We start from the raw sequence: 15160 nt of genomic DNA on the forward strand, positions 1-15160 counted from the left end.
CCTGGAAGTCAGCATTGCGGGAGGGCTGGGGGGTGTCTGAGCTATGACAGCCGAGGGCCGGGTAAAGGCCCACAGGCCGCTCATGTGGTCTCTCCAGTGTATATATTTCCAGCAGTACAGTGGCATTGCTGTGTATAGTAGAGGCCTCAGCGACAAATGCCCTAACATGCAGAATAATAACATTTTTAAAAATATGGATAAAAAAAATCCTGTTTACTACTCTGCCAACAGAAAACAAAAATGGCCCGTAATCACCCTGAGACACTGACAGGCGCAGAGTACAGGCGCAGAGTACAAGCGCAGAGTACAGGCGCAGAGTCTGCACCGAAGTCTGGAGGAAGGGAGGATATCATTGTCCATGGGGCAGTGTGGATATTTCTAGCTATATATTTGGATATTGGAGATCAAAATTAGAGACAACACACACTTTCCTAAATGTTGGGGTCCTTGTGTCGTCCTCTGTAATTATTTCCTAACATCAGGAAACTCGCAGGATTTTAAGCGTCTTTCGTAAATTGAATTTATTGTATTTTTTTTTTTTAAAACTTTAATAAACATTTAAAGTATAAAGTCATATATTATATCATATCTGCTGCAATACCTGCACATCATTATAAAATTATCTTCCTTCTCCTTAATAACTTAACATTTTAACAGTGATAATAACTTACCCCAACAGATTGTTGGGGGACGGGAAAGGGATGACATCAGATTGTACCCGTGTGTGGGGGAGGGGTGAGGACAGATTGTACCTGTAAAGCACATAATTATAATTTTAAATGAGATAAATGAAAAAGAACACTAACAATTAGAGAACATGAATCACAATTAGAGAACATGGATCACAATTAGAGAACATGGATCACAATTAGAGAACATGGATCACAATTAGAGACACTTTCAGAACTCTGTAAGTTATTGGTGTTAATCTGCACCTGGTGCTACTTTCCTTAATTATCTTTCAAACCCTATGTAACTGGCACCGAACTTTCCAGTTTGCACTGACATTACTGTTCCAAAGTGACTGAAACCCTTCAGCAGTAGGTTGTCCAGATGAAGGCTAAAGGGGTGACCCTATCAGCCATAGCAAGAGAAGTTGGTAATTCCACATCTGCGATTTCGAGAATATTGCATCTTTACATCACAAACTCTTTCAAGTCCCCGAAGAAGGCTGGTCACCCTCGAAAGAAAAATGCAAGAGAGGACAAGATAATGTGGAGAATCTCCATGGGTAATCACTTCCACACTGCAGCTGGAATTGCTGCCAGTTCAGCACTGAACTGGGTAAGGATCTGGTCTTGTCATACAGTGTCACGACGTGTAAGGGCAATTGGACTAAAAGCCAACTCTGCAGTGACAAATCCTCTTATAAGCAGAAAGAATCACAAGGCTAGACTCCCCTTTGGTGAGGATCGTGTTGTGTGGACAGAGGAGAAGTGTCCACAGGTCATTTTAGTGATGAAAGCAAGTTTTAAATTATTTGGGGCTGATGGGAAACATTATGTTCATCCACAAACTGGGGAAAGACTGAATCCAAAGTGTGTTAAGAAGTCAATGAAAGGCAGTAGAGGAAGGGGCATGGTTTGCTGACTTTTTTTCTGCAGCAGGAGTTGAACCTCATACAGCTACATGGCAGAGTGAATGCAAGTGTGGATTAGAACCTTCTTCACAACACGTGGTTCCTTACTTGTGTCCATTACTCAATCAGCCAGCAATTTTCATGCAGGACAATGTGTCCCCTGTTACACAGCAAAATGGGGAAAGCAGGTCCTGGAAACAATGAAATGGCCACAGCCCAGAGTCCTGATCTAAACTAAATAGAAAACCTCTGGAAAATACTTGGTGACAAAGTTAGGGCTAAGAAACCCATAACAGTCACAGAACTGTGGAAGAGACTGGAAGAAGAGTGGACCAAAATCCCCCCAGAGCAGTGTGAGAGACTAGTGATGTCCTGTGGAAGAGACTGGAAGAAGAGTGGACCAAAATCCCCCCCAGAACAGTGTGAGGGACTAGCGATGTCCTGTGGAAGAGCCTGGAAGACGAGTGGACCAAAATCCCCCCAGAGCAGTGTGAGGGACTAGTGATGTCCTGTGGAAGAGACTGGAAGACGAGTGGGACAAAATCCCCCAGAGCAGTGTGAGGGACTAGTGATGTCCTGTGGAAGAGACTGGAAGACGAGTGGGCCAAAATCCTCCAGAGCAGTGTGAGAGACTAGTGATGTCCTGTGAAGAGACTGGAAGAAGAGTGGACCAAAATCCCCCCCAGAGCAGTGTGAGGGACTAGTGATGTCCTGTGGAAGAGACGGAAGAAGAGTGGACCAAAATCCCCCCCAGAACAGTGTGAGGGACTAGCGATGTCCTGTGGAAGAGCCTGGAAGACGAGTGGACCAAAATCCCCCCCAGAGCAGTGTGAGGGACTAGTGATGTCCTGTGGAAGAGACTGGAAGACGAGTGGTCCAAAATCCCCCCAGAGCAGTGTGAGGGACTAGTGATGTCCTGTGGAGAGACTGGAAGAAGAGTGGGACAAAATCCCCCAGAGCAGTGTGAGAGACTAGTGATGTCCTGTGGAAGAGCCTGGAAGACGAGTGGGCCAAAATCCCCCAGAGCAGTATGAGAGACTAGCGATGTCCTGTGGAAGAGACTGAAAAAAGAGTGGGCCAAAATTCCTCCAGAGCAGTGTGAGAGACGAGTGATGTCCTGTGGCCGCAGATGAAGTCATTCCCAGCGACGGCCGGTGCACGTCCTACTGATCGTGACTGTTGTTACCTGCAGAACATTTACTGATCATCTCTCTACAGATATTGCTGCTCTCTAATTATCAGCATCACGTTTTGGGTAAAATAAAGGTTTTATGTTGATAAACTTTGGATCTTTGGTAAACCCCTGTTCTAGTGGATGGCACGGTGCACCCCTTACCCTGCTCTAGTGGCACGGTGCACCCATACAGTGTGTGTGTACGTTTATGTTGTGTGTACAGTGTGTGTACAGTATGTACAGTATGTATACGGTGTACAGTGTGTACATTGTGAACACTGTGTACAGTGTGTCTGTGTGTACATTGTGTGTGTACAGTTACCCTCTCCCCAGCCCCACCGCATAAGTAATACGACATAAATGTAGATGGCTGACAAGTTGAGGATGGGGCTGAGGGAAGATGATATATAAAAGAGAGTACTGCAGGAGGATAGGAGCCGCGCTACGATATAGGTGATGGGTGCAGCGTTATGATGTAGGGGGATAGGAGCGGCGCTACGATGTAGGTGATGGGTGCAGCGTTATGATGTAGGGGGATAGGAGCGGTGCTACAATGTAGGTGATGGGTGCGGCGTTATGATGTAGTGGGATAGGAGCGGTACTATGATGTAGGGGGATAAGCAGCCTCTTCCTTCACCACTTTATTACCCCAACACACCCCTCGTGCTCCGGCGTAATCCACACGAGATCCAGCGAAGACACATCCAGCTCTGCTACATCTCAGAGCGAGCAGCCATAGAGTACGGCTGCCCGCTCTGAGTGCAGCCTATTACTGACCGCGATAAGCAATGACTGCATGGCAGAGCTGTCACAGGCTGGGGGCGCGTCAGCCAGGAACCAATCACAGATGAGAGGATGGCCGGTGGGCGGGGAAAACACGGAAAGCTGTGTGATTGCGTACACAGCACAAAGTGAAAGCGCGACCGGGAAGCAGTGTGCCGCCATGAAAGAGTCTCGGTAAGTATGAAACGCTCACTTATTTATTTATTTTTTTTTCTTCAGCGCTCTATTGGGAGACCCAGACGATTGGGGTATAGCTACTGCCCTCCGGAGGCCACACAAAGCACTACACTAAAAAGTGCAAGGCCCCTCCCCCTCTGGCTATACCCCCCCGTGGTATCACGGGTTCTCCAGTTTTAGCTTTGTGTGCGAAGGAGGTCAGACATCCACGCATAGCTCCACAGATTTTAGTCAGCAGTAGCTGCTGACTATTTCGGATGGAAGAAAAGAGGGCCCATATAGGGCCCCCAGCATGCTCCCTTCTCACCCCTGGATGGTGTTGTAAGGTTGAGGTACCTATTGCTGGTACGGAGGCTGGAGCCCACATGCTGCTTTCCTTCCACATCCCCCTGAGGGGCTCTGAGGAAGTGGGATCCTGCCGGCCTCAAAGCTCTGACGCCGGGCTCCATCCACAGACCCATTTGAACCTGCTGGATACGGAGCTGGAGTACCGTTCAGGGACATGGCCCTGCACCATTACAGGTACTCTGTGTCCCCGTACACACAGGCACAGCACACTCCAGACTTGCTGGGTGTGCTAGTGCGCCGGGGACAGTAAAGGGTTACAGTCACTGCAGCTTTGCTGAGTGACTTTGTGTTTTGGGAACTACCGCGCCGGACGCTCCGGGAGCGGCGGCGCGGCTGGGACTTGTAGTTCGCCGGGGACTGGGCGCCGACCGCGCTTTTACGGCGGCGGCGCTTATAACTCCAGTCCCCGGCTTCTGCGGCCTAGTGCCGCTTCGTTCCCGCCCCCTCCCTGTCACTCAGGGAAGGGGACAGGCGCTGAGCAATCAGCAGCGCCGAGGGCTGGAGCCTTTTTACATGCTCCAGCCCTCTCACTGCACACTGTCGGACGCCGGATTCCCGCTCTGCCTTGGGGGCACGCCCACGGCCCGCCCCTACTCACACGAGCTGGGGAAGAAGCCGGCAGCCATTACTGCAGAGCTCGGACTTTCGGCACCAAGGCAGGACGGTGGCGATCATACACCCGCTTATAGGCGGGCGGTAAGAGGCACACATAGTGCTGACCACGATATAACTGCAGTGTATACATGTGTTGTTTTTAACTACATAGGTCGCTATATGCCCGCTTGGGGAGCGACACATCAGCAGCAGGAAAGCAGGTGTGCTAAAGCACAGGCTTTCTAGGCTGCTTGTTTTGCACGACTGAGGTGTTCATTTGTGTTTAGGCTGATATGCTATAACATTGCACTGTACAGTCGCTAGTCTTAGCTATATTCTTCTGGAATGGCTAGACTACAGCAGCAGAAAACCAGGGGTGCTGGGGCACAGGTTTTTTTCTATGCTGCTTGTATTGCATGGGCTGCAGTGTGCATTTGTACTTGTGCTTGTATGCTATACATTGCACTGTATGGTCACTCTTCTGGGCTATATTCCCCTAGATGACCAGTCTACAGCAGCAGAAGAGCAGAGGTGCCAGGGCACAGGCTTCTATGCTGCTTGGATTGCATGTGCTGCAGTGTTCATTTGTACTTGTGCTTGTATGCTATACATTGCACTGTAGGGTCACTCTTCTGGGCTATATTCCCCTAGATGACTAGTCTACAGCAGCAGAAGAGCAGAGGTGCCAGGGCACAGGCTTCTATGCTGCTTGTATTGCTTGTGCTGCAGTGGTCATTTGTACTTTATGCCTGTATGCTATACATATAGCAACACAGATTTCAGTGCTGTTTTTACTACATGGGATGCCGTTCATGACTCCGTCCCATTGTGTGCATGCTCCCCTGTAGCACGTCGTCTGCCGGGGTCTCTAGCACTTCGTCTGCCGGGGCTCTACTAGTTGTGGCCAAAGAAACCTCCTGTCAACCCTGTCCATGGACAGGGACGGAGTAGTCATAATATAGAGACTTGCATCCATGGGCAATCTACTTGACCAAAAGGCAGCTCTTCAGGGCTTTGATACTGACATCGCTCTCAATCCGGATACACCGGGTGGTAACGCCATACGGAATGATCCTATACCGTCCATCAATGGAAGGTTGGATCTTTCTCCCTCAGCTCCCCCAGTGGAGATGGGAGACGAACAGGAGAAGTTCCTTTTCAGTGTCTCACGCAGATATTGAGTATTTTTCTGGCCACGCTGACTTCAGAGAAGCAGTCCAGGAACACCACGCTTACCAGATAAGCGTCTTCTCCAAACGTTTTTAGGATACACGTTATCCCTTTTTTCCCCTGACGTGGTCAGCGCTGGACCCAGGGTCCAAAGGTGGATTCTCCAATCTCCAGGCTTGCATATAGAGCCATAGTTGCACTGGAGATGGGGCTTCACTTCAAGATGCCATTCACAGACAGATGGACTCTGGTTGAAATCTGTCTAGGAGGCTATCGGCGTGTCGGTTGCTCCGGCATCCACAGCCGTATTGGCAACCTAACCTTTTCTGCTGTTCTTGCGCAGCTGACCTTGAGCAGGGACGTCTGTACCGCAGAGGCGTCCGTAACCCCGCAATGTCTGCACTGCGACTTACCCTGTTAATACTGTCCTAAAAGTACAGTCGAGGTTTCGGTCCTTCCCAAGCTCCGGCAGGTCCCAATTGTCCTCGTGCAAAAGGGCTACAAAACCTCAGACGGGCTCAGATTCCGGCCGGGCTCAATCTCGCCCAAGGAAGGCAGTCGGAGGAACCGCTACCAAGGCGGTCTCCTCAGGACTCTCAGCTCTCTCTCTCTCTCTCTCCGCATCCGCGGTTGATGGCAGACTCCCCCGCCTTTGGCGACATTTAGCTGCCACAGGTCACAGACCGGTGGGTGACGGACATTGTGCTCACGTGCACAGGACAGTGTTCTGTTCTCGTCCTCCGACTCCATTCTTCAGAACGGCCCCACCTCCCCACCGAGCAGATGCCCTGCTGCAGGCGGTGGACGCTCTAAGAGCAGAAGGAGTGGTGATCCCTGTCCCCCCTCAGGAACGAGGGCGAGGGTTTGTACTCCAATCTCTTTGTGGCTCCAAAAATGGACGGTTCCTTCCGTCCTGTTCTGGTTCTGAAACTGCTCAACGAGCATGCGAACGCCAGGCGGTTCCGGATGGGATCCCTCCGATCCGTCATTGCCTCAATGTCTCGAGGAGACTTCCTTGCCTCAACAGACATCAAAGATGCCTATCTCCACGTGCCAATTGCTACGGAGCACCAACGTTTTCTACGTTTTGTGATAGGAGACGAACATCTTCTGTTCGTAGCTCTGCCATTCAGTCTGGCGACAGCCCCACGGGTGGGCACCAAGGTCATGGCAGCAGTGGTAGCAGTCTTGCACTCTCACGGACACCCGGTGATTCCGTACTTGGACGATCTACTCGTCAAAGCAACCTCCCTCGAGGCATGCCAACGCAGCCTGAATGTTACGCTGGAGACTCTCCAGACTTTCGGGTGGATCATCAATTTGGCAAGGTCAAATCTGTCTCCGACTCAATCACTAACGTATCTCGGCATGGAGTTTCATACTCTATCAGCCATAGTGAAGCTTCCGCTGAACCAGCAGCGTTCACTGCGGACAGAGGTGCAGTCTCTCCTTCAAGGCCAGTCGCATCCCTTAAGGCGCCTCATGCACTTCCTAAGGAAGATGGTGGCAGCCATCGAGGCAGTTCTCTTTGCGCAGTTTCATCTGCGCCAACGGCAATGGGACATTCTCCGCCAATGGGATGGGCAGTCAACCTCCCTGGACGGGAAGTCTCCCTTTCCCTGACGGCCGAGGACTCTCTGCAATAGTGGCTTATTCCCACCTCATTGCCATAGCCCCCATCCTGGGCAGTGGTCACGACAGATACGAGTCTGTCAGGGTGGGGAGCAGTTTGTCTCCGCCACATGGCTCAGGGGACGTGGACTCAGCAGGAGTCCACCCTTCAGTTCGATGTGCTGGAAATCGGGGCAGGGTATCTTACCCTATTAGCTTTCCAAAAGTGGCTAGAAGGGAGCAGATCCGAATCCAGTCGGACATCTCCACAGCGGTGGCATACATCAACCACCAAGGAGGGACACGCAGTCAGCAGCCTTCCAGGAAGTCCGGCGGATCCTCATGTGGGTGGAGGACACAGCATCCACCATATCCGCAGTTCACATCCCGGGCGTAGAAAACTGGGAAGCAGACTTCCTCAGTCGCCAGGGCATGGACGCGGGGGAATGGTCCCTTCACCCGGACGTGTTTCAGGAAATCTGTTGCCGCTGGGGGGGGCCGGACGTCGACCTAATGGCGTCTCGGCACACCAACAAGGTCCCGGCATTTATGGCACGATCGCGCGATCACAGAGCTCTGGCGGCAGACGCCTTAGTGCAAGATTGGTCGCAGTTCCGGCTCACATATGTGTTTCCACCTCTGGCACTCTTGCCCAGAGTACTGCGCAAAAATCAGATCCGATTGCAGCCGCGTCATACTCGTCGCACCAGACTGGCCGAGGAGATCGTGGTACCCGGATCTGTGGCATCTCACGGTCGGCCGACCGGGGTCACTACCAGACCGACCAGACTTACTGTCTCAAGGGCCGTTTTCTCCATCGGAATTCTGCGGCCCTGAACCTGACTGTGTGGCCTTTGTGTCCTGGATCCTAGCGTCTTCAGGATTATCCCAAGGGGTCGTTGCCACCATGAGACAGGCTAGGAAGCCCACGTCTGCTAAGATCTACCACAGAACGTGGAAGATTTTCTTAATCTGGTGCTCTACTCAGGGAGTGTCTCCCTGGCCATTTGCATTGCCTATCTTTCTTTCCTTCCTACAATAGGAGTTAGAAAAGGGCTTGTCGCTAGACTCCCTCAAAGGGCAAGTCTCAGCACTATCCGTGTCTTTTCAGAAGCGTCTAGCACGTCTTTCTAAGGTGCGCACGTTCCCGCAGGGGGTTTGTTATATCGTACCCCCGTACAAGCAGCCGTTGGATCCATGGGATCTGAACAGGGTTCTAGTTGCTCTCCAGAAGCCGCCTTTCGAGCCTCTGAAGGAAGTTTCCTTTTCTCGCCTGTCACAGAAGGTGGCGTTTCTCGTTGCGATCACATCGCTTCGGCGAGTGTCTGAGCTGGCAGCTCTGTCATCCAAGGCTCCCTTCCTGGTGTTTCACCAGGACAAGGTAGTGCTGCGCATCATTCCGGAGTTTCTCCCTAAGGTAGTATCCTCGTTTCATCTTAATCAGGATATCTCCTTACCGTCTTTTTGCACTCATCCGGTTCACCGGTATGAGAATGATTTACGTTTGCTAGATCTGGTGAGAGCACTCAGAATCTACATTTCCCGCACGGCGCCCGTACGCCGTTCCGATGCCCTTGTCGCTGGTACGCGCAAGAGGTTGCAGGCTTCTAAAGCCACCCTGGCTCGATGGATCAAAGAACCAATTCGGGAAGCCTACCGTTTTGCAGGGCTTCCGGTTCTTTCAGGGCTGAAAGCCCATTCAACCAGAGCCGTGAGTGCGTCCTGGGCGCTACGACACCAGGCTTCGGCTCAACAGGTGTGCCAGGCAGCTACCTGGTCGAGTCTGCACACTTTCACCAAACATTATCAGGTGCATACCTATGCTTCGGCGGATGCCAGCTTAGGTAGAAGAGTCCTGCAGGCGGCAGTGACATCCCCGTAGGGGAGGGCTGTTTTGCAGCTCTAACATGAGGTATCTCTTTACCCACCCAGGGACAGCTTTTGGACGTCCCAATCGTCTGGGTCTCCCAATAGAGCGCTGAAGAAGAAGGGAATTTTGTTACTTACCGTAAATTCCTTTTCTTCTAGCTCTTATTGGGAGACCCAGCACCCGCCCTGTTGTCCTTCGGGATTTCTTGGTTGTTTGCGGGTACACATGTTGTTCATGTTGAACGGTTTTTCAGTTCTCCGACGTTATTCGGAGTTAATTTGTTTAAACCAGTTATTGGCTTCCTCCTTCTTGCTTTGGCACTAAAACTGGAGAACCCGTGATACCACGGGGGGGTATAGCCAGAGGGGGAGGGGCCTTGCACTTTTTAGTGTAGTGCTTTGTGTGGCCTCCGGAGGGCAGTAGCTATACCCCAATCGTCTGGGTCTCCCAATAAGAGCTAGAAGAAAAGGAATTTACGGTAAGTAACAAAATTCCCTTCTTTTTTAATTTTTATTAATTGCCGATTGCGGATCGTGCAGCCGGAATCCCGCGCCTGGGTCGTCTGGTGCCACCTCCTCCCAGAGAGATAGAGACGCGACTGGTGCCGCCTCCTCCCAGAGAGATACAGACGCGTCTGGTGCCGCTCCTCCCAGAGAGATAGAGACGCGTCTGGTGCCGCCTCCTCCCAGAGAGATAGATGCGTCTGGTGCTGCTCCTCTTAGATGGAGACGCGTCTGGTGCCGCTCCTCTTAGATAGAGACGCGTCTGGTGCCGCCTCCTCCCAGAGAGATACAGACGCGTCTGGTGCCGCCTCCTCTCAGAGAGATAGACTCGTCTGGTGCTGCTCCTCTTAGATGGAGACGCGTCTGGTGCCGCTCCTCTTAGAGAGATAGAGACGCGTCTGGTGCCGCCTCCTCTCAGAGAGATGGAGACGCGTCTGGTGCCGCCTCCTCCCAGAGAGATAGAGACGCGTCTGGTGCCGCCTCCTCTCAGAGAGATAGATGCGTCTGGTGCTGCTCCTCTTAGATGGAGACGCGTCTGGTGCCGCTCCTCTTAGAGAGATAGAGACGCGTCTGGTGCCGCCTCCTCTCAGAGAGATGGAGACGCGTCTGGTGCCGCCTCCTCCCAGAGAGATAGAGACGCGTCTGGTGCCGCCTCCTCTCAGAGAGATGGAGATGTGTCTGATGCCGCTTCCTCCCAGAGAGATAGAGACTAGGGATGAGCGAATGTATTCGCCACTATTCGGTATCCGGCGGATAATGGGGTATTCAAGGTATTCAGTATCAGACGGCTAATATGGTATTTGCTCCGATACTTTCATTTTAGTTTCTGGACTTCCTGGCGCCTTTTTCCAGCCAATGAACACATCTGACGTTGCTTGCCCTCACAGTAACGCCACATCCATCTTTGTTCTGGTGTTACTGTGATTGGCTTGGCCTCACAGCGTCATAGGGGCTATATAAGGCTGCCACCATTTTGTGCACGCATTCATTCCTGAGCTGCCGATGTAGCTAGACTGTACTATGTGCGGGACAGCGTTTCTCATGCCAACTAATATTAGTCCTTCTAAGGGCTGAAGATATTTGGCATTAGCTGCTAGCGACTGTGTAAATCATAGAAACAGGTATAGGGACAGTGCAGTGTGTTCTATGAGATAATGTTCCTGCTGCAGAATCCAAAATAGTCCTTCTAAGGGCTGAAGACAGTGTCCACTCTGTGTTAGCAGCTGTGTAAATCATAGAACCAGGTATAGGGACAGTGTTACTGCATTGCCTAGTTAGATGACAGCCGTTCCTGTTTTAAACCTGCCAAAAAAAAAAATCCTCTTATTAGTGGTGCATACGGTCTGTTAATGCAGTGTGTGATATGGGGAGAGCTTATTCACAGGCAGGGAGAGATTTAAAGCTGTCCTGACATCTGCTGCTAATAACAATCTAAGCACTGTTACATCCCTTGTGTCTGTTATACTTGCAATAGGTATTACAATTTGCAAAAAAAAGGTCACAAAATTGTAAAAACAACGGGGTTCAGTCGTAGTGTAGTGCCTGTCAGTCACCATCTCAATTCACAGTCTTATGCCTGCTTTACACGAGACGAGCTATCGTGCGATGTGTCGTCGGGGTCACGGTTTTCATGACGCACATCCGGCATAGCGCACGATGTCGTCTCGTGTGACACCTCCGAGCGACGCAGTATCGCTCACAAATCGTGAGTCGTGTACTCGTCGTTTACTTTCAAAATATCGTTTATTTTTAATGGCGCCGGTTGTTCATCATTTTCGTGGCAGCACACGTCGCTCCGTGTGACACCCCGGGAACGATGAACACAGCTTACCTGCATCCTGCGGCTCCCGGCCAGCAATGCGGAAGGAAGGAGGTGGACGGGATGTTTACATCCCGCTCATCTCCGCCCCTCCGCTTCTATTGGCCGGCCGCTGTGTGACGTCGCTGTGACGCCGAACGTCCCTCCCACTTCAGGAACAGGATGTTCGTCGCCCACAGCGAGGTCGTCCAGAAGGTAAGTGCTTGTGACGGGGGTTAAACGAGTTTGTGCACCATGGGCAGCTATTTGCCCGTGATGCAAAAACGACAGGGGCGGGTACGATCGCTCGTGCTATCGCACCATAGACCGACTCGTGTAAAGCAGGCATTAGTGTTACCCAATTTTTATTAATACTCTGTGTCAGTGGCACAACTTGTGCCTGAAGCAAAATACCTTCATAGCACCAAACTACCCTAATTTTGGGGGCCTCATATCTTACAGCACCTACATAGCGGCTTGCTCTTATTAAAACACAGTCTCAGTCTCAGTGTTACCCAATTTTTATTAATACTTGGTGTCAGTGGCAGTACTTCTGCCTCAAGGCCAGTACCTTCCTATCAGCAACCTAGTATAATTTTGGGGGCTTCATATCTTACAGAACCTACCTAGTGGCTTTTATTAATACTTGGTGTCAGTGGCACAACTTGTGCCTGAATCAAAATACCTTCATAGCACCAAACTAGCCTAATTTTGGGGACTTAATATCTCACACAAATTAGATAGAGGCTTGCTCTTACTAAAACACAGTCTCCGTGTTACCCAATTTTTATTAATACTTTGTGTCAGTGGCACTACTTGTGCCTCAAGGCCAGTACCTTCCTATCCGCAATCTAGTGTAATTTTGGGGGCTTCATATCTTACAGAACCTACAGTTAGGTCCAGAAATCTTTGGACAGTGACACAATTTTGGCGAGTTGGGCTCTGCATGCCACCACATTGGATTTGAAATGAAACCTCTACAACAGAATTCAAGTGCAGATTGTAACGTTTAATTTGAAGGTTTGAACAAAAATATCTGATAGAAATTGTAGGAATTGTCACATTTCTTTACAAACACTCCACATTTTAGGAGGTCAAAAGTAATTGGACAAATAAACCAAACCCAAACAAAATATTATTTTTATTTTCAATATTTTGTTGCGAATCCTTTGGAGGCAATCGCTGCCTTAAGTCTGGAACCCATGGACATCACCAAACGCTGGGTTTCCGCCTTCTTAATGCTTTGCCAGGCCTTTACAGCCGCAGCCTTCAGGTCTTGCTTGTTTGTGGGTCTTTCCGTCTTAAGTCTGGATTTGAGCAAGTGAAATGCATGCTCAATTGGGTTAAGATCTGGTGATTGACTTGGCCATTGCAGAATGTTCCACTTTTTTGCACTCATGAACTCCTGGGTAGCTTTGGCTGTATGCTTGGGGTCATTGTCCATCTGTACTATGAAGCGCCGTCCGATCAACTTTGCGGCATTTGGCTGAATCTGGGCTGAAAGTATATCCCGGTACACTTCAGAATTCATCCGGCTACTCTTGTCTGCTGTTATGTCATCAATAAACACAAGTGACCCAGTGCCATTGAAAGCCATGCATGCCCATGCCATCACGTTGCCTCCACCATGTTTTACAGAGGATGTGGTGTGCCTTGGATCATGTGCCGTTCCCTTTCTTCTCCAAACTTTTTTCTTCCCATCATTCTGGTACAGGTTGATCTTTGTCTCATCTGTCCATAGAATACTTTTCCAGAACTGAGCTGGCTTCATGAGGTGTTTTTCAGCAAATTTAACTCTGGCCTGTCTATTTTTGGAATTGATGAATGGTTTGCATCTAGATGTGAACCCTTTTGTATTTACTTTCATGGAGTCTTCTCTTTACTGTTGACTTAGAGACAGATACACCTACTTCACTGAGAGTGTTCTGGACTTCAGTTGATGTTGTGAACGGGTTCTTCTTCACCAAAGAAAGTATGCGGCGATCATCCACCACTGTTGTCATCCGTGGACGCCCAGGCCTTTTTGAGTTCCCAAGCTCACCAGTCAATTCCTTTTTTCTCAGAATGTACCCGACTGTTGATTTTGCTACTCCAAGCATGTCTGCTATCTCTCTGATGGATTTTTTCTTTTTTTTCAGCCTCAGGATGTTCTGCTTCACCTCAATTGAGAGTTCCTTAGACCGCATGTTGTCTGGTCACAGCAACAGCTTCCAAATGCAAAACCACACACCTGTAATCAACCCCAGACCTTATAACTACTTCATTGATTACAGGTTAACGAGGGAGACACCTTCAGAGTTAATTGCAGCCCTTAGAGTCCCTTGTCCAATTACTTTTGGTCCCTTGAAAAAGAGAAGGCTATGCATTACAGAGCTATGATTCCTAAACCTTTTCTCCGATTTGGATGTGAAAACTCTCATATTGCAGCTGGGAGTGTGCACTTTCAGCCCATATTATATATAGAATTGTATTTCTGAACATGTTTTTGTAAACAGCTAAAATAACAAAACTTGTGTCACTGTCCAAATATTTCTGGCCCTGACTGTACATAGTGGCTTGCTCTTACTAAAACAGTCTGAGTACCAAAAACCAATACTAAAAGAAAAGTGTTGTCAAACCCTGTTTTCTTTTGGGGCTGAAAGACATTCACAACATCTTTGTCGACTCCTCCAAGTGGTAGTTTGTCCAATAAAGGTACCTTTTGGTTTCTAGACTTACAGAAACGGCTATCGTGAGAAACTATTAACACATGTTTAACAACCCGGCATAAGTGTTGTTCCACTGCCTGTAGAAAAGGTCACGTTACAGTATTCACCTTCAAGTAATCAAACCAAAAATATTGGAAAAAGAGGGGGTAAGGGCAGCGGACGAGGTGGTAGTGACAGTGGTGGTCGCCCAAGCAGTGTGATCAAGCCAAAGAAAAAGGTTCCTCGTTTATCTACCTCTGCCTTCCTATCCCAATTTTCTTGTCCACGTGGGAAAGCACTTTTGTGCCCTGAACAGTGCGAACAGGTAACGAGTTGGCTAGCAGAAATGCCTCCAGTTACTTGTCGAGTAGCAAATCCCAAGGGTCCACAAAGACAGACTTGAGTAGCCCAGAGGCTGGTCCATCGAATCCTCAGCCTGGTCCTCCTTCCTCACAACATCAGTATTCTAAGGAAACATGATACCAAAGCAGGTTACTCCAAGGAACTGTTTACGGAACCCTTTTTGCTTCTCACCGCACAACACCACCAACGCAGGTGAGGCCGTGGTGTGCAGTGATGCACAGATCTTTGAGCACCCAAGGCCAGAAGAAAGCCATGTTGTTGGCCGTGACATGCTGGGTAATCAGGTGGAAGTGTTGGAGGATGATGAGACACAGTTGCCCTCAGGTCAGCCTGAAACCTCCATTCCTGAAGATGTTGACCTTCAGGAATTTGAAGACGACCAGGTTGATGATGAGGTGACTGATCCAACATGGACGGGTGGCATGGATTGCGAGAGCAGCAGTGCAGAGGAGCATGTGCCCATAGTCCGCAAAAAGGCTGTAAGACATAGGGTTTCGACCACT

At 49.8% G+C, this 15160-nt stretch overlaps 1 protein-coding gene across 1 annotated transcript in view; it reads left to right on the forward strand.

Annotated features, from left to right (window-relative positions):
- PEX6 (peroxisomal biogenesis factor 6) overlaps window positions 1-15160 on the forward strand; it is a 101468-nt gene that overhangs the window by 43846 nt on the left and 42462 nt on the right. The window lies entirely within an intron of this gene.

The sequence above is a fragment of the Anomaloglossus baeobatrachus genome, chromosome 3, assembly GCF_048569485.1.
Source record: "Anomaloglossus baeobatrachus isolate aAnoBae1 chromosome 3, aAnoBae1.hap1, whole genome shotgun sequence".
Taxonomy (NCBI): Eukaryota; Metazoa; Chordata; class Amphibia; order Anura; family Aromobatidae; genus Anomaloglossus; species Anomaloglossus baeobatrachus.